Source organism: Enhydra lutris, unplaced genomic scaffold, assembly GCF_002288905.1.
Source record: "Enhydra lutris kenyoni isolate GAN:26980312 unplaced genomic scaffold, ASM228890v2 scaffoldscaffold15, whole genome shotgun sequence".
NCBI classification, from domain to species: domain Eukaryota; kingdom Metazoa; phylum Chordata; class Mammalia; order Carnivora; family Mustelidae; genus Enhydra; species Enhydra lutris.
The window spans coordinates 24,358,723-24,370,915 of record NW_019154099.1 but is presented as its reverse complement, the minus strand read 5'-3'; positions in this window follow the sequence as shown (position 1 = coordinate 24,370,915).

Here is a 12,193-nt window from a genome sequence, read left to right as displayed (position 1 = left end):
AAATGGTCAGTTAATTCCAAGCAAAAAAAAAAAAAAAAAAAAAAAGAAACTTCTTCTAGACACAGTAAAAAACTCAGTAAAGCACCAGAGACAACAGGAATTGTCTTTTTAAAAGGCAGTCTAAAGGACAAAATACTTTAAAACCCCAAAATATGGAAATTAATTTATCTCAAAATTAGTGCTTAACTTGAAAATCCTTAGGGCAAAAGTCCTAACTAAATTGTATATTGAATATCATCCTGTAAAAGTATTTGGCATATATTTTTGACATTATTTTTGAATTTTTTCTAAAAATATCTTTTCAAATGTGTATGGTTAGTCAGTATATCATATCTATAACCATGCTGATGATATGAAAATTTTAGAAAGAATATTTTGTTCAGTGTTAAAAGACTTTTACATTTACAAATAGTGATTGATTTCAGCATTGATTTCTTTCAGGAAATTTTCAGGCCTGATGAAAAATAGTTGAACAATTTTGCATGGAAGATATGGCTGCAATTTTTTGGAGAAGAAACTGATATAGATAACTACAATGTATAAATTATGAAAAATGAATCATAGCTTTTTTATCAGTTAGAAAAAGTCTTAAATTCTACTTTCAGTAACTTTTGGACCAACACCTGGAGAGCATAAAAAATATTAGCATTACCAGATAGTTTTCTACGTTTGAAATAGCTAGCAGACTCTGGGATTAATATAAATATGTTCTTACATTTACATCTGATATTAATTATGTTTTCTTTCCCTGTTTCTTTTATCAGAAATGACTAAAAATATGATGAATTACTGATACATATCTGACCATTTTGGCTTAATTTTTCAAGAAAAAGATATTAAAAATAAGAATAATCTAAAGGTTTTTAAGATGTGAAACATAATAGAAAGATACATACCAATGCAGAATTTCCAAGATAGTCTTTATAGTGCAATGAGGGCTTGGGTATGTTTACTTTAAATTATCACAAGATGAAAACATAAATAAAACAAAATAAAGTGTCACAAAATGCCATGAGGTTGCAACAACTAAAAGAGGGTTTTCAAAGAATAAACAGGTTAAAGACCAGAAAATATATATGCATTCTTGGTCCAGATATATCTGGGAAATTCAACATTTAATAAAAGCTCCTAAAGGTAATATGAAAAATATGAGTTAGCTAAGCAAATGCTTTGGATGAAGTTGGTTATTGCAAAGAAAAAAAAAATCCACCTAATTTTTAATGGCATAGTAGATTCCAAAATTCATATCCATTGTTTTGAAACATTCAGTATTAAAAAAATTAAAGTAAATAAGTGAATATGTATTTACTAAATGCCTTCCTATATGTTAGTCTGTTAATTTGTAAATGAGGACAGGATTTATAAACTTCACAGCAATACTAGGAATCACAAAGGAAGAGTAAAACAATGACTGGAAATGAATGAAAGTTAAATAATAAAATATGTTTTAAATTAAGTGTCAAATAAATTAGAAAAAGTTTCAACAAATATGAAATATAGGTACAATGGCCCCAATGTTTGAGGAGTAAACACATACACAGATGTGCATGCACACACACACACACACACACACACACACACACACACATACACACATGCAAATAAGAAAAGCAATAGGACTTCAAAAGAATAAAGAAAAGGTCAAAAAGATCAATGGAGTACCCAATAATTATTTATTTAATGTGTGATAGAAAAAGAAGAAAAAACACTCAAGTATTATCAATGATTATTTTAGGTCATTGAATTAAAAATGATCTTAACTATTTTGGTATAGATTCTAATTTTTTAAAATCTTTTAAAGTGGTAATATGTTGCCTTTTATAATCATACATGAGACTAATTTTTAAAAGGCTGTGATGACCTTACTGATTTTTTATATCAGCCCTTATTCAAATCACAATTCATACATTTCACATAAAACACAATGCAAGTAATTGCTATTAGACCCAACACAGCAAATAGGTTATGCATTCATCAATGACTAAATGAAGTTAAATACTTGCTTGCGTATTTGAAAACTTGTCAGGGCTACATAATTCCAAACTTAAGGAATGGAAAGCGTATTGGAGATCACTTAGTGTAATTTCCTCCATTCAGGAGGAAACTGAAAGCCAATGAGAGGTGAAGCAGTTTATCCAATATGGCACAATTAAGTGATAATTGTGTAAAATAAAGTATCACAATAGTATTCCACTCCCATTCCTATCACAATTAAGTGATAGGAATGGGAGTGGAATGTAGGTCTCTAATCTCTCAGCTCAATAGTCCATCCTTTCCCTATGAAAACATTAGTTTCAGCTTTTCGCAAGGCAGTGGGTGTTTTATGTCTAATAACAATATATATCACACAGATTACTTTCAGCATAAAATCCTTTAAAAAAAGTTGGGAAAATCTTTTGTTTAAACTTGAACATAACTAATTGGGATTTGGGATAAAAAGGAATTCCCACTTCAGTGTAACATTGCTATTATGAAACCAGAACTTGTCCAGGGCAATAACTGAACATGATCACATATAATTGCATTTTAGGAAGAAGCTAAAAGTACATAAATAAGAAATCACCTGCATATGATATATTTTTTCTCTTTTACTACACTCATTGTTTAATTAAGTAAAATGTGTATTATAATCAGTAGTTTATTGTGAGATGCAAATGTTAGCAAGCCAAATGTCACTCGGTTTTAATTATTATATAAACCACATGAGATAAAACACATGAGAGTTATCATTTCCTTTGTGGCCTAAAAATATTTTTTGTCTAGTCTCTGTAATTTTATTCAAGTCTTAGACTTTAATATTATTCTGTATTACTTTAATATCATGTAATGCTTAAGATAGTAGAATTTAGTAAAATTCTCATACTGAGAGCTTGTTTGGAGGCTCCAGCCGAGGAGAGCAGCACTCCTATACCCTTGACAGAACAGTCCTCCTCTATCTGGAAAGGTGGTCCTCTTCAAGCTAGCACACAGCTACAGGAGGGACATGCAATGAGTGGTGAGGGAAAAAGGGGACCCCCACCTCACCAGGCAGATCCGCCAAATCAAACCTGGTGATCAGTGGAGTAACAGATGTCGCAGCCAGATTGCCTAATATCCCGAAATGCTTGTATTGAATATCCTTTATATATGTTCCATCCTGAGGTTCTGACGTAGAACTTCCCAATAGATTTTAAAGTAGCTTTCTAATGGGTCTGAACTCCAGTATTAGCAGTTGAAAATGTATTTCAAAAATATTTTGTGAAAAAAATTCTTAATCTACTAAGATGTTCAATCAGAAGTATGCTGACAAAGTATTACAGGATTTTCTTCATGCTTTACAGCTAATGCCTTATAAGTGAGAGGTATAAAAACTCAGATGTAATTTGTGCTTATTGAACAATATATAAGTTTATAAAAAGGAATTCTATTATTTTTAACCTTCCCTTTTTATCTATTTACTGAAACAAAATAAGATATTGCTGTAAACCATTGTAACTAATATGCTATGATAATGTAGAAGTAGGCGTAAAGGAGAAGTAAAAATAACAATGTACACACAATAAAAGGAGGCTTGATTTGTTTTGTCAATTATTTAAGAAGCGGTATAAAATTTAATTTTCACAAAAAATATAAAGTCCAAAATTCATATTGTCATGCACAAAATTATTTCAGTTGAACTAGTGCGGAAGTCTGAAAGTGACTTTGGAGCAAGTGAAAGTCCTTTTTAATGTGTCTAGACAGAGAAAAGGAGCACTTAACTGCTGAGAGAATGTTGCAATAGAGACAGTGGTGGAATATGAGCTATAATTACTACTTACCACCATCATGCTAGTCTCCACTAACAGAGCCTTACAGGTACAAACCACTTCTTCATATACCTCTGAATGATTTTTATGCTCAGTTTGGTTATTATAACTATATGTTCATTCACACTATCTGTTGACATAATGTGATAAAGTGCCAACCTAATACAGTGCATCCTTTTAATATAATTGAAAGTACTAACATTAAAAATTTATAACATATGCATGTTTCATTTTCTTAAATGTTTTTCAGAACTCATTAAGATACTTTAAAATCACTAAGAGTCCTTATTGTAATGTGCCCTTAAGAAAATATTATATTTTAGCCCTAACTTCCTTCAGAAATAAAACTTCACCTTTGAGGGGCGCCTGGGTGGCTCAGTGGGTTAAAGCCTCTGCCTTCGGCTCGGGTCATGATCTCAGGGTCCTGGGATCGAGCCCTGCATCGGGCTCTCTGCTCCGCGGGGAGCCTGCTTCCTCCTCTCTCTCTGCCTGCCTCTCTGCCTACTTGTGATTTCTCTCTGTCAAATAAATTTAAAAACAAAACAACAAAAAAAAAAACTTCATCTTTGAGGATGAAGCTGGAAGTTGACAGATGTTAAAAAGTCTTTTCCTTGGAAAGCAAACAAAAAAGGCACATTGAGGTATAAGAGATTATGATCCTGGGTTGTTGTTTATTCTTTTGAGCACATTTATAACTTCTTTGAGCTTCAATTTCATCATCCACAGAATGAGCAAGTGGGATAGATGATCTCTAATGGCCGTCCAAGAAATAAATTCGGTGAAGATTTCAGTCTTCTTACATATCTGTATAGTGTAATGCTTTTTTTTTTCCTAAATATTTTATTTATTTGACAGACAGAGATCACAAGCAGGCAGAGAGGCAGGCAGAGAGAGAGGTGGAAGCAGGCTCCCTGCTGAGTAGAGAGCCCAATGTGGGGCTTGATCCCAGGACCCTGGGATCATGACCTGAGCTGAAGGCAGAGGCTTTAACCCACTGAGCCACCCAGGGGCCATTGTAATGCTTTTTATTTACTCCCACACTATGGGGGAAAAAAATCTTTCTGAATGGACATTAACCTATAGCTGTAGTCCTGTTGTTGTGTATCATCCCCATTATTCAAGCATTAAAAGTCATGTAAATGAAGATTCTAGAGACTCCTGTTTTTTTAATATGAAAATAATGATTTGAGGTTTTTGTGGGTTTTTGGGGGGGTTGTTTTTTTGGGAGGGTTGCTTTTAGGAGAAAACTACAATCAGCATATGGTTGTAATACATTTAATTCTTAATCTGATAATATTTTTTATTACTGTTTAATGGAGGGGTTCTTGCTTTAAAACAATTTTTTAGTTTCTCTTGTTTCGTTCTAGTGTTTATAAGCAATATAGAGAACTTTTTTTTATTGATTAACAAGTGACAGATTTACTCTGACCATGTAGGTGCTGCTGGAGAATAAAGTATATGTTTTAAAAGTAAATGGAAGCATAGCATGTGATGCCTCTTCCATTCTATCCCATCTCTGAGCCAGCCCTGTTCCTACAATAAGTGGATATATATAGGATTCCAGGAGGGTGAGTTTCCAATTCTTCTCATTACATGTTTCCCTGTGCAGCAGTGTTGACTAATTAGGAGGACAAGTATGGCCATATGGATATGTAAAATCTGATTTTTCAACCATACTAGTAGGCTGATGTCAGTGGAGAAGATCTGTGGATCCCAAAAGTCTCAAAAGCTTTTGCCTAAACTTACAAATGTGCACAAAATAGACCCTCCCCTTTTTTGTTTCCTCTTTTACTCCTACCATATATTGACTCATCTTCGTCTGGGATAGTGAAGGTTTAAATTCCACTACCAGACCCCCACCAATTACAAAATTCTGTCCACTTGAACATTAACATTCTCATATTGTTAGGATGTTGTTTTCTGAACAGTAGGAGTAGCTTCTTAAGTTATCATGATTCTTACCTGGATATTTCTTTTTTAGAGATAAAGCCCTAATGCTTATTGACTCTTCTCACAGCTATGCACACAAAAAAACGTTTCTGTGATTAATCTTCCATAAAAAACCAGAGAATTACTTTCTTTTTATCTATTTGTTCATAACTTAGTATGAAACACTTTCACTTTTGTATCAATTTTTTTCTGAAATTTCTACTAATTAAATATTATTTGTTCTTGAACATACTAATATATTTTTGTCACTTTTCTACCCTGTAAACTGAATTGCAAAAGTATAGTTTGAAGTAAATCATAAAAGAATAAGTTTTGACTTGTTAAAACCACAGGTAGAATAACCCAGGTAGTGGAGGAAGCATGCTCAAAAGCAAAGAGTCTTGAGGAGGCTTCAAATAATTAGAAACTTCAAAGCATCATGCCAGATAAGCTCACCTTCCCCAAATGGCTGTTATTATGTAATATATGATCCAAAGTCAAAACATTAGCCAAATAATTATAATGGTATGCCCTTAAAAAGCACCTCATTTAATGAAGGACACGGAACCATGTGATATCCATTTTATAAGCATCAGTCCCAACTTGGACCAAATTCTTTCTCCTTGGCTAATATGTTAAAACCATGACCCCATCACTTCAATTCTGAAAAAAATTCTCATCTTTATATTTATTAGTCTACAGGAGACTTACCCTTCTTCAATAATAGAATCATACTGCCTCAGACACAGAAATATATACTCTCCTGCAAGCCACAGGACAATCAATAGAAAACTCCACTGAGTGTTTCACTGGCTCTTTGCCAGTCTCTTAGAGGAAAAAAAAATTGTTACTGATGTGCAGTATGATGTCAGTTTCCTCTCTTAAGGAATATGAGAAGCTCTCCTCCAACCAACATTGACAAAAGACTCAGATTTCTCACAATCTAACTTTATAATATACTCTCTCCTGGGATATCAAGAGACTTTATCATACAAACATTTGAGACCAGGTAATTAATGGTAAATAAAAAATCATAGTAGGACTATAGTGAGTGCTAAAAGGAACAATGGAACTTTAAAAATGACAAAACAGAAGAATTTTTCATACAAAATAACTCCAATGTAGACACACTGGGTAATATAAGTTAGAAAATGTAAAGATTGAGCAGAAACCATATATGTTTAGTGTGTTGCCAAGATACATACAAAGAGAATAATTTATTGTTTTCCAAAAGTTCTGCAACAACGCATACCGACAAATGAGGCAAATTAAGGAGGAATATTCTGTGCATTCTGACCGTTAGTCATTTGTCTTCTTTAGTCTGGGGAATGGGATGGACAGACACATGCTAGCAGTGAAAAAACCTAATGCCATCTTGTCACTTACCTACATGTCCCATTTTATTTAATTAAGCAGATACTAGATATGTTCCTTCTTTATCACTCAGTGGTCATTTGAGAAATCATGCTCATTTAGTTTGATTTGGGCCTGACATTTTCTATATTCTGAAATAAAATATGAGCTGTTATTAAAAATTATCTCCTACAAAGTACCTTATTTTTAAGATATACTGTACTGCATGGCCTTCTAGGTGTTTATACTGAAACAAATAAAAGCAAGAGAAAAGAAAAAGAAGGGAAGAAAAGGAAGGGAGAAGGAAGGAGGTAAAGAAGGAAGGAAGGGAAGTAAGAAGGAAGAAAGGAAGGAAGGTTCTTTGAGGTGTTTAGGAGGTAGGTTTCCCACATTTTCCATACAGCTAAAAACACTCATATAATTCATTATTTGCAACTTGATTGTTTTATGACATACCACAGGATGCCAAGACATAGAACAGTCCATTTCAATTTGTATAAATTATGTATCACCAGGAGTCTTTAAAAAACCTCACTCTAAGTAAAAACTGGCTAAAACCGTGGTAGGTCATGGACTCCACATTTCTCAAATTTCCCAAGAGACTTAATTCCTCAAAGCCATCCTTTTGACCATAGTCCATTGGATGAGAGACACTTGGAATGATGAGAACTGAAAGGATCATTCATTATAATGACATAGTTGGCATTTATATATGTTCATGACTTGTTTGGTCCTTTACAAGCATTCTTTTATTAATTTGTTTCAGAAACTCTATGAGAAAATTACTATTATCTTCACTCAACATGTGAAGAAATTGAAGTTTTGACAATTTAGAAGTTAAAAATACCAGAATTTTCAACCATATTTTCTGAGTCTCCATCCCAGAGTCTAAAATATTGGGTTGTAATGCTTATTTCAACAAACATAAGACAAAAAAGTTCTATGAAGAAGTTGAAAGAACATTGGCAGCTAGCTTTTCTGATTGTTAGCAACAGCTTCCTAGAACAGGATGTACTCGTTTACTCTGGACCTTGGAAGGTAACTAGTTACAGTGAAAAGAGGGGACACATTTTATTATTCTCAATATTTTAACATCTGCCATAATGCAGCCTCATGTTAGGTCTTAAAAATAATAAATTGCTCACATTTACTTAGTACTTACTATGTACCAGGAAATTTTATAATTGTTTTACATGGTTGATTCATTAATCCTATGAGATAAATATTATTATCCCTGATATACAGATGAAGAAATTGAGCAATAGAGGTTAAGTAATTTTGAAAAAGACACATAGCTAAGGATTTGTAGAGACAATCTACTCCAGATTCTCATGTGTAACTATGGATTTAAGAGAAAAAATTAACAATGTGCAAAGCACCCTGCATCTGGAAGATGTGCTATTAACTGTACTGGAAATTACAAAGAGTTAAAAAAAGGCCTCATGCAACTGAAAAAATACAGGAAGAAAATGTGATTTACAAAGAAACTTGTTTTTATACAAGTATTATATAAGTTATAGTAGTAATTTGTGTGCCTTGGTGGATATGGGAATACCATAATATCTGTATACATACATGTAAAAATAAATGTTATTAATAGTCATCACATAAATTATGGGTGATAGAAATCATTAAGTTTCTTACAAAGGAAGTATTTTTGAGGTGCTGTTAAATTACTTTTAATATGCAGTAATATGAATAAGGTGTGTGTGTGTGTGTGTGTGTGTGTGTATGTCTTATTACATTCTGCAAGAATATGAAAGGAAGAGAAAACAAACAGATGGTGATGAAAGTGAAAAAAGAGCTAAGTTAATTTCTCTTGCTGTTTCTCTATGAGGGTTAATTGGACATTTCTTCCAAGGTAAGAAACATAGAACTCAATTATGTCAGAAGCCATAGAACTAAGCTTGGCTTTGCAGCAGATGCGATGGAATGTACAACTAGATTTGAAATAACCTGAAGGCGAGGATCACATCATTTTTTTCACTAATGTGTTCCTAAAACCTTACACAGTGCTTAGCACTCAAATAAACACAAGAATTAATGCAATCAAGAACTAAAAGAAGTTTGAAATTCAGAAATATATTTTCAGCTGCTGTGTTCTAGAATAATTACGTTGGAAAACAGGTGAATCTGTGTCATTCTCTAGTCAAAATAACTGAACAGAACAATCACAAGATTCGATTCTGTTGGTATAGTCATCTGCTTCTGAGCTTTCTTTTGACATAATGTTACACAAAAGACACACACAGGTGGGGTGCCTGGGTGGCTCAGTGGGTTAAAGCCTCTGCCTTTGGCTCAGGTCATGATCCCAGGGTCCTGGGATCTAGCCCCACATCGGGCTCTCTGCTCAGCAGGGAGCCTGCTTCCTCCTCTCTCTCTGCCTGCCTCTCCCCCTACTTGTGATCTCTGCCTGTCAAGTAAATAAATAAAATCTTAAAAAAAAAAAAAGACACACACAGGTATAACATTTATATGTAATTAAATTATTTTAAAATGTGAATGCTTAAAAATACATATAATTCTAGTAGAAACATTTTGTACAGAATAAAACATAATATAAACGAAGGGTGATTGTAATAAAACAATTCAGAGGGAATGGTATGTAAATTAGCTTGTTTAAATTATTGTATGAATAACATATCAAAAATTAAAGTTCAAAGAAGAAAGGAGAAGTAATCATCAATAGAGAAATATAAAAGGTAATAGGTTAATACTCAGCTTTTTCAATTTCTTATGTTTTCATTATTCAGTGTGACTGTCTTCCATCTTTGTTTCCTTCCTAGTCATTACACGTTTAAGAATAAAATACCTGTTTTTACTCCTTTCTCACCCCTAATAATTGGTGAAAATTCAAAAAAAAAAAAAAAACCCTAATTCCCACAGTTGATAATCCTTACTGATTTCTTTTGTCTTTGCTTATGTCATGCTTCTTCCTGAGGCTGAATTGTGTAAAGAGGGATCAATTACAGAGAAAAGCTGGAATGACAGTTTTAAGTCTTCTGTGGCTTGATTATATCTATCGTTTCTTAGTTAAGTCAGTGAGACACTCCCTCCAGGCATGGATCATTGTATCATGAGCATCACTGGAAGAGAGATAAAGACAGGAGGGAGAGAGAGACAGAGGAGAAGGAGAAATAATACTTGCACTTATTGTATAATTTGGTATTTCTACAAATGGTGGACACCTGATAGCTTTTAAATAGCTCACAGATGTTTGTTTCTGCTTGACAGCATTGCTTAGAAAGAAAACATGTATGAAGAGATATTCAGTATATAAACAATGTTGAAATCATGCTTCCTTTTTGAGGGTACTAACTGAGAGATAAAGAAAAATTATATATATAATGATGCAACCAAATATATATATATTAATATTCCAGAGGTTTTAAGAAATTTCTCTATATTCTAAATTAAGAGATAAATTATAAATAATTTGGATCTTAGATTTTACTGTTGTTTCTATTACTCAAATATTGTTTAATTTAGCTTTATTGAAGTCTACATGTTTTAAGAATTATTGAAAACATTTTATACTGTGTCATATGAAGTCACTTAGAGTCATATAAAGTCATTTTCAGCACTAAACCATTTTATTATTGACATTTTCTAAAAATAAAATAAGTGAAGCATAAGCAAAAACACAGAAATTATCATACATGGACATTAATATAAATGACTGAATCGATTATTAAGGGCAAAAATGAAAAAAAAGAAAACTGATATCAGGAGAACCTGTTGGTTTCTATTTCTTTGCATTATAAGAAGCTTTTAGCAAAGTACCTTTCTGAACCTGCCAAAAACCTTATACAGAAAATGGGAAATTACAGTTAGCAGCTTATGTCAGTCAGAATAAAAATAAGAAAAAGAAAAATTCCAGCTGTCATGTATATTATATTTGTAATGAGATAATTTGTTATGGCTTATTCTTTAGCACAGCAGTCATCTAATTCAGACAATGGCTAATGGATGTCAGAATTCTGGTAAGAGATTCAAAGACTCAAGTAACATGGAAATTGAATTCTGTTAGTTTATTAGACTCTGAAACAATAAAAAATATTTTAAAAGTCTTATGAATGATTGAGATTATCCAAACAGTGTCAGCCTATTAGTGCTGCAAGTATTCTGTAACAAAAAACTTTGGATCTATAATACTGTATTTGATGCCCCTGGGATCTAAAATTTGCGTAAAGAATTACATCTAAAAATTCCAAATGCAATTGACTTTGGTGATTGAACCTAAAATCAACTTGAAATCTTAGGTAACTGAATAATTCGTTCCACTTCCTTTACTCTGATGCTCTAAAAAAATGCAGTGTTTTAAAAATATGTTAGAAAGTCTTTAAAGCTCAAAACTGTTGAAAACTGGAAAACAGTTTAAAAACTGTTTTCCCACAACTAAGGTAAGATTCTAGAGGATTCAATATGAAGTCCAGCTATTTGAGTATGGCATAACAGTCATTTTTTTTTTTTAAGTCATTTTTTTTAATGTTCCTCTGTGTTGAAATAAAGTAAAAGTAATTGACCTGTGAAGCGCAATTCAATTCAGTTAGACAGAAATACCTATAAACTATAGATTTGATATACAAAATTGATGGATGTTAATTATGAAAATAATGTTAATGTTAATAAAATAGTTTGGTTAGTCTACCAACAAGAGCTTCCCTATGCTCTTAGGTTAATTTTGTTGGTTAATTTTGTTGGTTTAAAAATACCAAACATACAAAAAAATTTGTTGAAGGCAGCTATCATATTAAAATACTTTTATTAGCAAAGCTTTATTCCTATTTGTATCTGATTAATCATAGCATATGAAGGACATATGAATATTCTCTTTCAGTCATGGAGCTCTTTCCAGAGGCTTACAAAGTATTAACAAGTCTGATCTTTTGCAAGATTTTTTGTTATGTTTTGTTTTGGTTAAGGATAATGGTTTTATTACCATTTGGATATATACCCTGAAATGGAATTGCTAGATATTATAGTAGTTCTATCTTTAATTTTTTGAGGAACTTCCATAATGTTTTTCATAGCAGCTGTAGCACTACATTCTCACCAACAGTACACAAACTTTCTTTTCTTCACATCCTTGCCAACATTTGTTATCTCCTTTTTATTTATTTATT